We start from the raw sequence: 12804 nt of genomic DNA on the forward strand, positions 1-12804 counted from the left end.
AATGGGTGTTTGTAGCAGCAGAGTTAGTCGATTTCTCTGTTTGGATTTCCATATATCAAAATAGTAATGTACCCAGCAGTGACACTTATTGACACGTGTGAACCCACTATAATTGTCATGGAGAAGGATGAGAGACATTTTGCATTATGAACGCAGAAGTGGCAACAACGGGCATTTAAAAGGGCCTCTTCTTTCCCAGTGATTTCCAGCTGCGAAATCTTGCCTTTTAGTTACCTTGGACAGCAGCTGAACCTACTCGAGCACTCTGAAGAACACCTCTGTCATTTCAGTTTAGAGAGCCTCAGAGAACGCTGCCAGTAATTAACACGCCACAAGTTGGAAAGAAAAAAAAATAAATTGTATTCATCAATCTGGGAACTTTCATGACAGGGAGGGGGAGAAAGACATTTTAGTGCTGTGAGAGGCAGCGCTGGTTTCCTCTGCTGTTAAAGCAGTACAGCCAGTTCACTTGGTGTAATTGCTGAATCTGAATTGATCCAAATTATCATCTAAAGTTGTCACTCACCCGTGCAGGGTCAGCTGTTACTTCCATTTCTTTTGTTTATTAAGTCATGGCAATTGTCTCATGATTTCACTCTTCGGCTGATGGAAAACTTTGAGTGTTGAGTTTATGGTCTCTTTTTTGGACGGCTTTTAAATTGAGAGAGGTCACCAGTTCAAAGCCCGGAGCGTGGAAAGCCGTTTTTCTCGAATTTTTAATACTCTCTGGCCTTGGTCAGTGGATGAATGTGTCTGCATTTGATTTGCCTTACCAATCTGGCGGAACCAATGACAGCCGGGGGACGTTTGAGCATAAACGGACTTGAGTTATTTTTTACAGGAATAGGGCTAAGGCTTAATGAAGCTCTTTTTGAAGAGTTACAAGGTGAAAGCCATTTGATTTAAACCAGAGTGATTTCAATTTTTGTTGTAGCACCCATGTAAATATCGCTTTACTTGCTAAGGTAATTTATGAACTTCGTTGAATGGGATTAAAGGTTGTCAATCAGTTTGATGGGTCATCATGAGACGTTGGTATCCAGTGCCAACCATACTGAGGCAATAGTGCCATCTGTAGTCTGGATGAAGAACTCATGACTGGGTAAAACCTTTGACTGCATGCTGCAGTGAGTGACGCTACGCACCTGGAAGTAAGCTATTACTGTCATGCATTAAACATCATCTAAACTTAACCAGTATGTAATGTTATTTCTAGCCTGTCTGCAACTCTTGATTTGCTGAGCAAGAAAAAAAGTGGGTTATGCATCATCTTTCAGTCATAAATTCTGATAAATCTTTTCCTTGCGCTCAGCTGTGCAATCAAACATATCCTTGTAGAGTCAAGAAAAATAGCATGTTGGCCCGGGCAGTCTTGTAGAGTGAATAAACCTAAGCATCACTTCTTGCCTTGTTTACAACACCTCAAGCCCCTTGAACCCTTTTCAACTTTTGTCCCAGTAGTTCAGAGCTTATGAACATCTCGTCGGTCCATACCTGGACAGCAGAGCCAGAGCAAAAGACAGAGGAGGGCGAGGAGAGAACCCTCTAACCCCACTAAGCTGCTGGCTCAGCTGAGTGTGTGCAGGGGGATCGCTATTAGTGCTGCTTGTAATCCTGGATTCCCTGGGAGATTAGCCCCTGGAGAGGGTTTGCTTGTCCTCGGCTGCTCGACGGTGGCCAGGTTAGCTGAACAGGATGAGCTCTGGGATGATGGGCTTACACCGGGATGGAGCCGTGCCTGATCAGCCTATTCATCAAAAGCAAGGGTGATGACTGTGATTTACAACTGTCTGTCTAAGTCTGTCTTGCACTGAGAGGCAAATTAAAGTACAGCTTCACAGAGGCATTGCTGCAGTCTTATTTGAAGCAGAGGAAGGTTCTAGCTGCTGGAAAGGCCAGAGGAATAGGCTGCAGAGGTGGGAGGAACCGGGTTCTTGGGAGATCAAAGTGGAGGTTCAGGAAGAAGAGACCATTTCCGTGAGGGTGGGGGTCAGAGAAACTCTGGACCGGAGCAGGGGAAGTTTCCCAAGGTGAGGGAGTGAGTGGAAAGGGAGAGCAGGGCTCCAGCTAGTTCATCCATCTCTGTCTGTTTTAGGGGGAGATGCTGGCTGGGAGCACTAAAGATGGATGAGGCATGCAGCGCTAAATCCTGCCCTGTCCAGTCAGTCACACAGCCGGGCCGGGTAATTAAATAGTGTGTTGGCTACGGGCAGGGACAGACTGACCCACTCCCTTTTTTCGGCGAATAGAGATGCAGAGTTGGACCAGTGAGGACGGATCGGCCAAATAACACCTGACATGCAGAGGAGAGATATGAGGAGATAACTACTCCTGTTGCCCCACAACTGGCCATCCAGAACTCACTTTAATCCACATCTCTTGATACGCTTCCAAGCTTTTGATCCATTTTAGTTAGCTTTGAACATTAACACACAGACATTTGTTATTTATGGTGTATTTGCATAGATTTGCTTGGCTTGTCATGTCAAATAAAATGTTCTTTTCAACAATGAAATTCATTTTGTGGATAATAATGTTTGACAAGCATGCATTCATCAATGTAGGGTTGTGTTTTTGGCCGACAGTGCTGAGAGTTCACCACATCTCAGCAATCAATCAATCAATTTTATTAAATTTTTTGTCACACGAAATCGTACAATGTACAATTCCAGGGAAATGTTATCCCATCAGCTCCTTAAACTTGTGAATGGTTTATCATAAGGCAGAATGTGGCTGTCAGATCGGCACACAGCACAGAGAGAGCATCTAAACTGCTTCACTACATAGGCTACTGATAAGGAGGTGGGATGTTAATGTGGAAAGAGGGAGATTTGTATTGCCTAACAAAATGAAATTATTGCACATGAAGCAGCAAGGTCATCTTGAAAAGTGATATTTTGTTCTGCTCATTGCACAATATCTCCTTGTTGATTCTGTATTATCCCCCCTACACAATTGCACCAGCATGAATGCAAACTTAATTTTCTCTCCAAGGACATCGTTGCTGGGAAATAATTTCCTCTCCACGCAAGAGCACATCCCCGAGAAAAGTGTGTGTTTGAGGGAGAGAATGTGTGGTTATGAAAGTGTGATTATGACTGTGCAGACAATGTGCAGGCATGCCTTTGTGTCTGCTTGAGTTTGTGTGTGCATGTGAGTGAGTGTGTGTGAGACTATGTGGTAATTTCGACAATATAAAGAGCTTTTGCTTGTGGAATTAAAACTATTCGCTTCAGGCAATGCTTGTACTCCTAAACCTCTTGACCAGGAGGCTCCAGACTGCTGCGATACCATAGAGGATATTCTGTGGCCTCAACGTGCCGTTCTGCTTGTTGCGCTGGCTTCTCAGATCCAGGCTCTCTGGCAGTATAGCCTCGGCTGTGCACGTGTCGAGGCTGCATCCTGTCTGCAAACTCTGTCACAGCGTTTATGATATACACCATGGAGGCAGACAACAAACATACTTCACATGGTTGGTCACGATAAAGAATGCTTCCACAGGTCACTTGCACATTTAAAGGACTATAATTGATATCTGTATAGTAACACTGTATCACAAAACAATGTGAGGATGTGGAAGAGGTCACTCAAAGTGATGAATCTACAGAGAATCTTTTTCAGTGAAATAAATAGGTGGTTAACGAATTTATACGAAGTTTAAACCCTGCTTAGTTTCTCCCCTCTACATATTTCTGTAATATGTCTAGACTGTAGGATACGTTGTGGCACTACCTGGCAACCCAACCCAAACAATCCCAACTGACGTGCCGTGCATTCATGCTCCCGTTCGAATCGGTCAACTGAACTGAAAATGCAAATGCAATGCAAAGTATGTCGGGCAGGCTTTAGCGTAGAACACGGTGGGGAAAATTAGCAAACATGCTAATTATAGCAAAAATAAACAGGCTGTGGAGGCACAGAGGGGAACTGCTAACATCGACTCGTTCCAGGTGAGAGGTGTGTCGGAGGCTGATAAAGTCACGGAGGCAGAGGTGACACACACAGTACATTTTACACTTTTGTACATTTTTGGATTGCTATGGATTGAAGGCTCATTAAAAGTCATTTCATTTACATCAATGTTTTTATTGCATTAATTTGTGGTGTAGGATTATATGGGGGCAGGACGTTGCGAGTAGGCCATTCCAACCGATACCCCAGAAAATCTCCCTCTTTTTCACAGCCCAATGTTGGCAGCTATGATGCTGTCAGTTTAAGATTTCATTTAGTGATTTTGTGTTACAGAATTGTTTTCCATACCCTATTAATCATCTCACAACCCCTCAGATGTATCTTGCGATCCTTTTGTGTGATCTAAATCACCTAACTCTACATACAGTAGATGGACTAATTTTCCGTTGTTGTATTGGTACATTTATTTAAAGTGGCTATATGTAACTTTCAGTTTGTGTTGATTTCAGCTGCCCCTTCGGAGAAAGTAGTGTTTTTACCACACCTGCTGTCGTAAATGTCTAGGAGTTAGCGTTACGGGGAGGTCGTATAGTCACGATGAATGTTTTGCTGAGACAGATAATAATTCATACGTTACAGATGCATCGTTGCATTTCAAGTGTTGCATATGGTAACTTAGCCTACTTTGCATGTATCATGAGTCACGAGCCAAAGCAAACTCTGTAACTCGTCTGCAAACTCTGTCACAGCGTAGGGCATGTGTCAAATCAGAAAGGGGCAAGTTGCTGGCTCCAATAGACAGTTGTTCTTTTCAGTCCAGCTTCCCAAACCACAAATCCCCACTCAGGGCGTCTTCTCAGCCAGAATGCGCAGGCTTACCCCACACAAGGCCTAGGGCCTAATTACAAAAAGGAGGGAAAACCAGAATTGGCTACTGATTGAGCTTCCTGGGTGAATGTTAATGGCAACCACAGAGGGATATTTTATACCCTGAGAGGGATGCAACAGAGCCTGGGAGTATGTGGAAGAGGTTTGGGGTTGTACAGACAAAGCTTTACATGGGTTTATGAATGCATACAAGCTGTAACGTGTTATTTTATTCCATAGGCATTGTGTGACACACTGCGTACACTGACATGACACCATCCAGGAATGGTAAACACTATTTTACTACAGTGCTGGAGTCAAAGGTGTTCCAAGGCATGGTGCCAAACCTCATTCCAACTGGGAACAATGGGACACATATTCCTCCACATTGTAGCTTTGATGTCGTGTAACACTAGTCTGGCTCCGCCCTCCTACTTACTTCCGCTCAATTTTCATTTTCCTTCAGTACTCCGTCTGGGTTTGCGGTATATTCTTGGGTTTTCTCCGGTCAAATATGTGTAGGTCCAATCAGTGAACAGAGAGAGTGGCTGAGAACGATGACGTTGAGGACGTGCACTAGAAAGATGCGAGCGAAGCCATTCGGTCCGTTGTGGCAACGCTGCCGAATATCCAGAAGTTAAAGCCCGAGCAAGAACAATCTTTGCTGAGTTGTGTTGGTGGCCATGATGTTGTGGCCCTCCTCCCCACGGGGTTCGGGAAAAGTTTGATTTTCCAGCTCGCTCCGTTAGTGGTGAAGGAGTTTGCTAAGGCTAACGCTAGCGATGCAAATGCTAAATATAAGCCCATAGTTGTTGCCGGTCTCCCCTCTTGTTGCACATGCGCATGACATACGTCACGACCAAACGTTAGTGATTGGTTATGGCAGATCCAATAGTTTTAAACTTTAACAGAGTACCCGCCTTCAAGGAAGTTAACACTTGTCAATGGAGAGAGGCCAGACTCTCTGTACAAATGAAATGTACGAGAGTCTGGTAGGACCAGGCTAGTGTAACACTTCCTTTTCTCCATTTTAATTACCCACACACCCACCACACTGTCAATGGTAAACTATAACCCAGTACATTCACTCAAGCACTGTACTTGAGTACAGTTTTGAGGTGTGTGTACTGCGCTTGAGTATTTTCATTTTATGCTAATTATACATTCACTTCACTACATTTCAGAAGCAAATATTTTACTCCACTAGATGTATGTGAAAGTTGTAGTAGCTACTCATTTTTCAGCTGTAGCCAGCAGCTGGTTCTGTCTTTTGTAGGCTGTAAGAAACATTTTTGTATAGTTGTCTCTTCATTTATTTGTACTTGTGTTTTTTATCTTGCGCTCCTGACTGCAAATCAAGTTTCCCATCTGGGATAATAAAGGGACTGAACTGAACACAACTGGTTAGCTTGGCTTAGCTTAGCCTAAATACTGAAAACAAGGAGAAACAGCTAGCCTGGTTATTTCCAGTAAAACTGCAACTGCAAATGTTATTTTTACACTTCAGTTTTTATACAGATTGGACAACCAAGATGCATCTTCTGTTATTTGTTAATTGAAATCCTGATACGGGGATTTAGTTAGCTTTGGACAGAACCAGGCTAACTGGCTGCTAGCAGTAGCTTTATGTTTAGCGTAGAGTGGTATCAATCTTCTCAGCTAACTCTCAGCAAGAAAGCAAATAAGTGTATTTCCCTAAATGTTGAAATATTTCTTTAAACAAACTCCTGCTCGAAAAGAAACTCCCACATAGGCTACTGTCTAACTTGCAAAAATAAACGTAATAGCTGGAAACGGTGCCAGCTATTAAATCCTCAGGGATGAGGAAGGTCTAGTACCAAAACGTTGCCAGCTATTCAATTTGTTTTTGCAAGTTAGACAGTGTTAGACAGTGACTTATAGTCGTCCCCCTCTGACGCACCTGTCAAATGTTGTAGATGTCTAAAGTTTTTTTTTTTTTGTTTTAAAACAAAATCCATCACGTCCAGCTACAGCATTAAATGCTGCTTAAACATTAATAACTCAGTAGCCTAATAATTAGATTAGCATTATTAGCCGATATAACACCGACATGAGTCATTCTGCTGCGTCAACAGTACTTTTACTTTTGATACTCGGATACTTAGATACCTTTACCTAACATTTTAAATGCAAGGCTTTTAATTGTGGTATTGCTACTTTTACTTAAAGATCTGGAGCCGGTTGCACCAACAGGGCTTACACCTGGTCTTAAGCTAAGTAGGTCTCAACTCAGCGTTCTAAGTCCGACCTATAGTTATGCCAGTGGCACCATTTTGGCTTAAGCCCTCTTCTCGCTAAGACCATTGACATATATAAAATGGACCAACAGATCCCGTTGCTCTGGACGGAGACCAGTGAAGGATATTAGAAGCACTTTTCCGTTGATGGCTGAGCGTTACTGAGCAGCCTCCAACTGAGCTTGAAGACGTAGATGTGACGTGAGCAACCTGTCTGAAAGTTGTAAGTCTTCTGGTAGCTGTGCCAAGAGAAATCTCAATCATTCCGAATCTTGCAGCGACAAAGAGCGTAGGTATATGTAAGGAGATAACATAGGCACAGGCTAATTATTGCTAACTAAAATGCTAGTTAACAGTAATTAAACTTAAACAGCTAATGTGAGTTGAAACTGCCTGCGAGTTTCTCCTGTACTGTATGGTAATTTCTCTACTGTGCGACAGTAAGTTGCGTGGTTATGACACAATCGTTAGCCTATTTTTACAAAAACGTCTGCTATGGAGCCATAACGTGAGATACAAGGTAATGGAGCCTTTTATACATTGTCATGTTTCTTTAGAAATAAACAATGGACAAATAGAGTCTTTAAACGCTTCAGATGTAAAGTTATTCGCTGTCAAAGTAGCGTCAAAATGAATGGCAGTCAATGGAATGCTAACGGGAGCTGATGGCTTGTTAGCATCAAATTGGCGCCGAGGAGAGGCTTACCCCCTTGGCTAAGACCGGGCGTAATTCTTACGCCTAGTCAGTAGCAGGCGTAAAGTCGAAATCTAAGCACGTTTCTACACACCTTCCCAATTCACACTCTCGCTGCCTGTATGGACGACCTGGAGAGACAGCACTCTCTTTCAGGTCGGTACGTCACTTTCCGTACCAACTAAACCAGTAAAAGCCGGGGAGTCCTCTCCAAATATATCCACAATTATGTCGCTATAAACTGACGTTTTAGGGGGATGACCCCCACCGGTTGGATGGTTTGTTTTTTGAGGACTGGTCTTTCTTCGCTCTGCTCAGGAGGTCTTTCTACTTTTTTCGTACATCGCTCTCTGTACGAAGGCTGCCTGATGAGTCAGAGCAATCGTTGATCGCCTCCGTTTTCTGTCTCCATGTTGTTGTTTTTTTATAATGTTGGACTTCTTGGCAGTCAACAAATGTCTGTGCTGACGGTACAGCTCTAACAATTTTCTTATCTCAAAGTCAGTGAAATTGCCTTTTCTTTTTCTTTGATCTTCCATTGAAACGGCTGCAACTTTACAAAACAAAACTCTACTACCTGTTACAGTATGAAGCACTACGCCGAGGTCTTCAGCTTAATTCCAAAGCATTTTACTTTAACTCCAACAGCATGTTTGCCTTTTTAGTAATCTCCAGCAATATTGTTATTAATTACATCCATATGTGCTCAAAAGAGCTGCGGCCATGCATGGTTTAATTTATCCGTTGGCTGGTTCCTCTATTCTCATGGTAGCCATTTGTCTCCCCCAATGTCTCTAAGGGTGGTTGGTCACTGTTAATTTCCCCAACTATGATAACTGGCAAACATGGATTGGTTTAAAACACACAAGGATCCCTAGTGAAACGCCTGACTCAGCCTGGTGTTGTTTGGTGTAAATGATGGCATCAGTGAGAGATTTAAGCCTACATCTGCAGGACATACTGACATGCAATATGGTCTGCTTACTCGCTTTGACTGTATTAATTTCCCCACTGTTCACTTGCCATCTCATTTTGCAGCATAGTAAGGTTACCGTATTACATCCTTTCTCACATATATCCTGTCAAGACCCATCACTCTCTTTCCCTGTGACATGATCTGTAATAGACACGAAGCGTACAGTACAGTCTCTGTTGTGGAAGATAAGGGGGAATTTTCAAGTAGCCTTTCACCGGATGGGAATGAACTCTACCGTGTTATTGCCACGTATGATTTTATGTGCGGTCACGTACACACATATGCACCAATGGATACTCGTGTCACACACACACATTCTCGTCAGTGTAAACTTGGCAGGCTAGCGATGCTACCATCTGCTTGTGGGGAGAGGGATATGGCAGGCGGACGACCACAAACAGCCAAGGTAATAGTGATGGGTTCCACTCAGTCTCTATCTCCCAGACAGCAGTAGACTCCTCATTCCACAGCGCTTGGACTTTGTACAACATGGGCCACGGCACAACGACAAAGTGCTTCTCCAGTTCGCTGGCAGCTACTGTAACATTTCTCAGACATTTACGTAGTTTTGTGTAAACCAAACAGAATCTCTTATTCAAACAGTTCTTAACCATGCAAATCTTGGAGCCAGTTTCCGCCAATACTTCCAGGTAGGGATTTTTCTTTTTATAAATGCTAATTGGGAGAGAGTTGTGCTTGTGGAGGATTCTTTGCTCATGGAGACACATAAAGAAAGGAACGGAAACTCGCAGAGAGAAAGCTTGAACTGTGAGTTATAGCCAACAGACTAATAGAAAAACAGAAAAACAAAATAAAAGAACTCAGTTTATGAGTTGGGTCCTCAACCAAATGAATAGTTAGAATCCATGCCAGAGTATAAAAAACTTAGGCTACAAAGCCATTACCTATGGCAGCATTTTAATGGACATCTTGTTCATCTGGACTGTGGATAGCAAAAGCTCTTAATTATGCATTTCTCTATAGATATCCATAGAGCCACTAATAGTACTTTATTAAATCTGGTTTTGAGCGATCACTTTGAAGTTACAGGCGTTCGTCCAACATGGTGTTTCTTCAATATTACATATGGTAGGTGTAAATTCTCATATATAAACCATTACATTTCCTGTATTAAATGACACAGTTGATGAGCTTAATTGCGGTTGCCCTCGTGACCTTCCTCTAGTATTAGTGTTGGCTAAAGTTTGCAGGTTTTTCTTTGGTCTCCCAGAGAGCCAAACCATAGAGTCTCATTTCACCACATATTCCTCTTAGGCCAAACTGGGATCTTTCACATAAAAACACATTATGTAGGTGCTGCATGGAGGAGCTCCACAGTCAGTCTTGTTGCTCCTAATTGTAGCACATTCGACATTGCAGATTGTATTGCAGAAAGCATAATGCATTACAATCAATATTGGCAGTGATCCACTTTGTCCATTCTTAATTATTCATCAGTTATGCATCAGAAGCAGCACAGAGAGCCAATTATGATATACACCATGGAGGCAGACAACAAACATACTTCACATGGTTGGTCACGATAAAGAATGCTTCCACAGGTCACTTGCACATTTAAAGGACTATAATTGATATTTGTATAGTAACACTGTATCACAAAACAATGTGAGGATGTGGAAGAGGTCACTCAAAGTGATGAATCTACAGAGAATCTTTTTCAGTGAAAAAAATAGGTGGTTAACGAATTTATACGAAGTTTAAACCCTGCTTAGTTTCTCCCCTCTACATATTTCTGTAATATGTCTAGACTGTAGGATACGTTGTGGCACCACCTGGCAACCCAACCCAAACAATCCCAACTGACGTGCCGTGCATTCATGCTCCCGTTCGAATCGGTCAACTGAACTGAAAATGCAAATGCAATGCAAAGGAGGCTGATAAAGTCACGGAGGCAGAGGTGACACACACAGTACATTTTACACTTTTGTACATTTTTGGATTGCTATGGATTGAAGGCTCATTAAAAGTCATTTCATTTACATCATTGTTTTTATTGCATTAATTTGTGGTGTAGGATTATATGGGGGCAGGACGTTGCGAGTAGGCCATTCCAACCGATACCCCAGAAAATGATGCTGTCAGTTTAAGATTTCATTTAGTGATTTTGTGTTACAGAATTGTTTTCCATACCCTATTAATCATCTCACAACCCCTCAGATGTATCTTGCGATCCTTTTGTGTGATCTAAATCACCTAACTCTACATACAGTAAATGGACTAATTTTCCGTTGTTGTATTGGTACATTTATTTAAAGTGGCTATATGTAACTTTCAGTTTGTGTTGATTTCAGCTGCCCCTTCGGAGAAAGTAGTGTTTTTACCACACCTGCTGTCGTAAATGTCTAGGAGTTAGCATTACGGGGAGGTCATATAGTCACGATGAATGTTTTGCTGAGACAGATAATAATTCATACGTTACAGATGCATCGTTGCATTTCAAGTGTTGCATATGGTAACTTAGCCTACTTTGCATGTATAATGAGTCACGAGCCAAAGCAACAAGAGATTGTTGTAGCAACCAACGTAATAACTTAGATTAATATACTGCATTTCATGAAACCCAAGGACGCTTTACACACGTACAGGGGGACAAGGGAAAAGAAAATAGCAGGTCAACACAAACACGGACTAAAAGGAATAAAACGCCTGCGCTAAATGGAAGGGGGACATCATTTAATGTCGGCTACTGACGTACAACCACATCGCGCAGTCTGAAGTTATTTTATAACTTTAGATTATAAATTTGGGGTGGGTTTTGAACCATTTACAATCCCGTAATTGTCTCCATCTGTTGAAAGCCCGACCGAAGTTGACTCGCGTTTACGCCCGTCACCTTTCACTTTACCTTTTCGTTTGTAGTTGTTCTTCGTTTAATTTCCTCCTTTCCTGTGATGGCCCTGTCCAAGTATCAGCCATAAATACAGCAGATAACTTCTAAAATTACTTTAAAATACAATTAGGCCTACTGGCCTAGCCTATATAAAGAAATCTCCTGTTACCTTCCTGGCTGGATACACTAACACAGGATTTTCCGGTGTTTCTGTAACCCATCAGAATGTGTGCTCTGTAGCGCCGTCTGCCTGCATCAAATCATTTTGTGCGGGAAAAATCGGACACGAGCTACGGCACTAATAAAAACTATGTAAAAATAGCGTTCTTTTCACCGTTAGTCTCGTTTTCTGTTACAGGTCATTCATGATCATCAGATGAAAAATAATAGAGCTTCAGAAATACTAAAAAGTTACATTCCACGACTGAATAACAGGAAAAAGATTTAAGGCCTTCTTTTCACGTAGTATTATCACACGGCTTTAGGTACAGTCTGGATATTGTAGCTATGTATCAGCACATCCAAAGGAGCATCAACAACACCACAGCGAACAGAACGGGGAGATCAGGTTCTTCTTTAAGCTATCAAATTCTGCAAGGTCCAATAAAGTTTACCTTCTCTTTGGCGAGCGAGACATTTTAGTCCAGCTCAATAATCTCAATTGCCACTGCCTGCTCACATTAAGGCCACTGTATCGTACAGCAATGCAACACTTGTAAAGATCTGGATAAGTAATGAATATCACATGCTGAACGATGCATACTCGTCAGAAGGGTAATGTTACCTTTGTGGTGACTGTTTGTCAATAATTGCGCTGTTTATACCTCTGGAAAGTTTCTGCAAGATTTTTCTCCCTCCTTGGAAAATAATCATTGATGCAAAGTTGTTTTGTTGTGGAGGCTATGATTCAGGCCAAGATCGAGACCGGTCCGGTTTCCTTGCAGCCCAAATTGGGCTATTTTTCCTCCTAGAGGTCTCAGCGAGTGGGATTAAAAAACCAAAACTATTAAATTTCTTGACTGAGAGCATTACTGTGTTGCCCTTGTGCGTCAACACTCTTATGGTTCTTATTTTCTTTTGATACATTGTTGGAGTGTTATCAAGCCCTTAAAGGAGTAGAGTCTGCAAGTCTACCTGAATGCTTGTTGGGCATATTCGAACCAGGAAAGATGGAATGCCTTTCCCTCCTTTGAATTAAAATTAGAACAGATGGTAGCATAGACTTGGACTGTGGCATATCTACATT

The 12804-nt window shown here is 42.1% G+C and overlaps 1 long non-coding RNA gene across 1 annotated transcript; it reads left to right on the forward strand.

Moving 5' to 3' along the window:
* Positions 1 to 1630: 1630 nt before the first annotated feature.
* LOC116035294 lies at positions 1631 to 2752 on the forward strand. Its single transcript, XR_004101322.2, has 2 exons — positions 1631 to 2442; positions 2565 to 2752. It is a non-coding gene; the product is annotated as an uncharacterized LOC116035294 (long non-coding RNA).
* The last annotated feature ends 10052 nt before the right edge of the window (positions 2753 to 12804 follow it).

The sequence above is a fragment of the Sander lucioperca genome, chromosome 10 (assembly GCF_008315115.2).
Source record: "Sander lucioperca isolate FBNREF2018 chromosome 10, SLUC_FBN_1.2, whole genome shotgun sequence".
Classification (NCBI taxonomy): Eukaryota; Metazoa; Chordata; class Actinopteri; order Perciformes; family Percidae; genus Sander; species Sander lucioperca.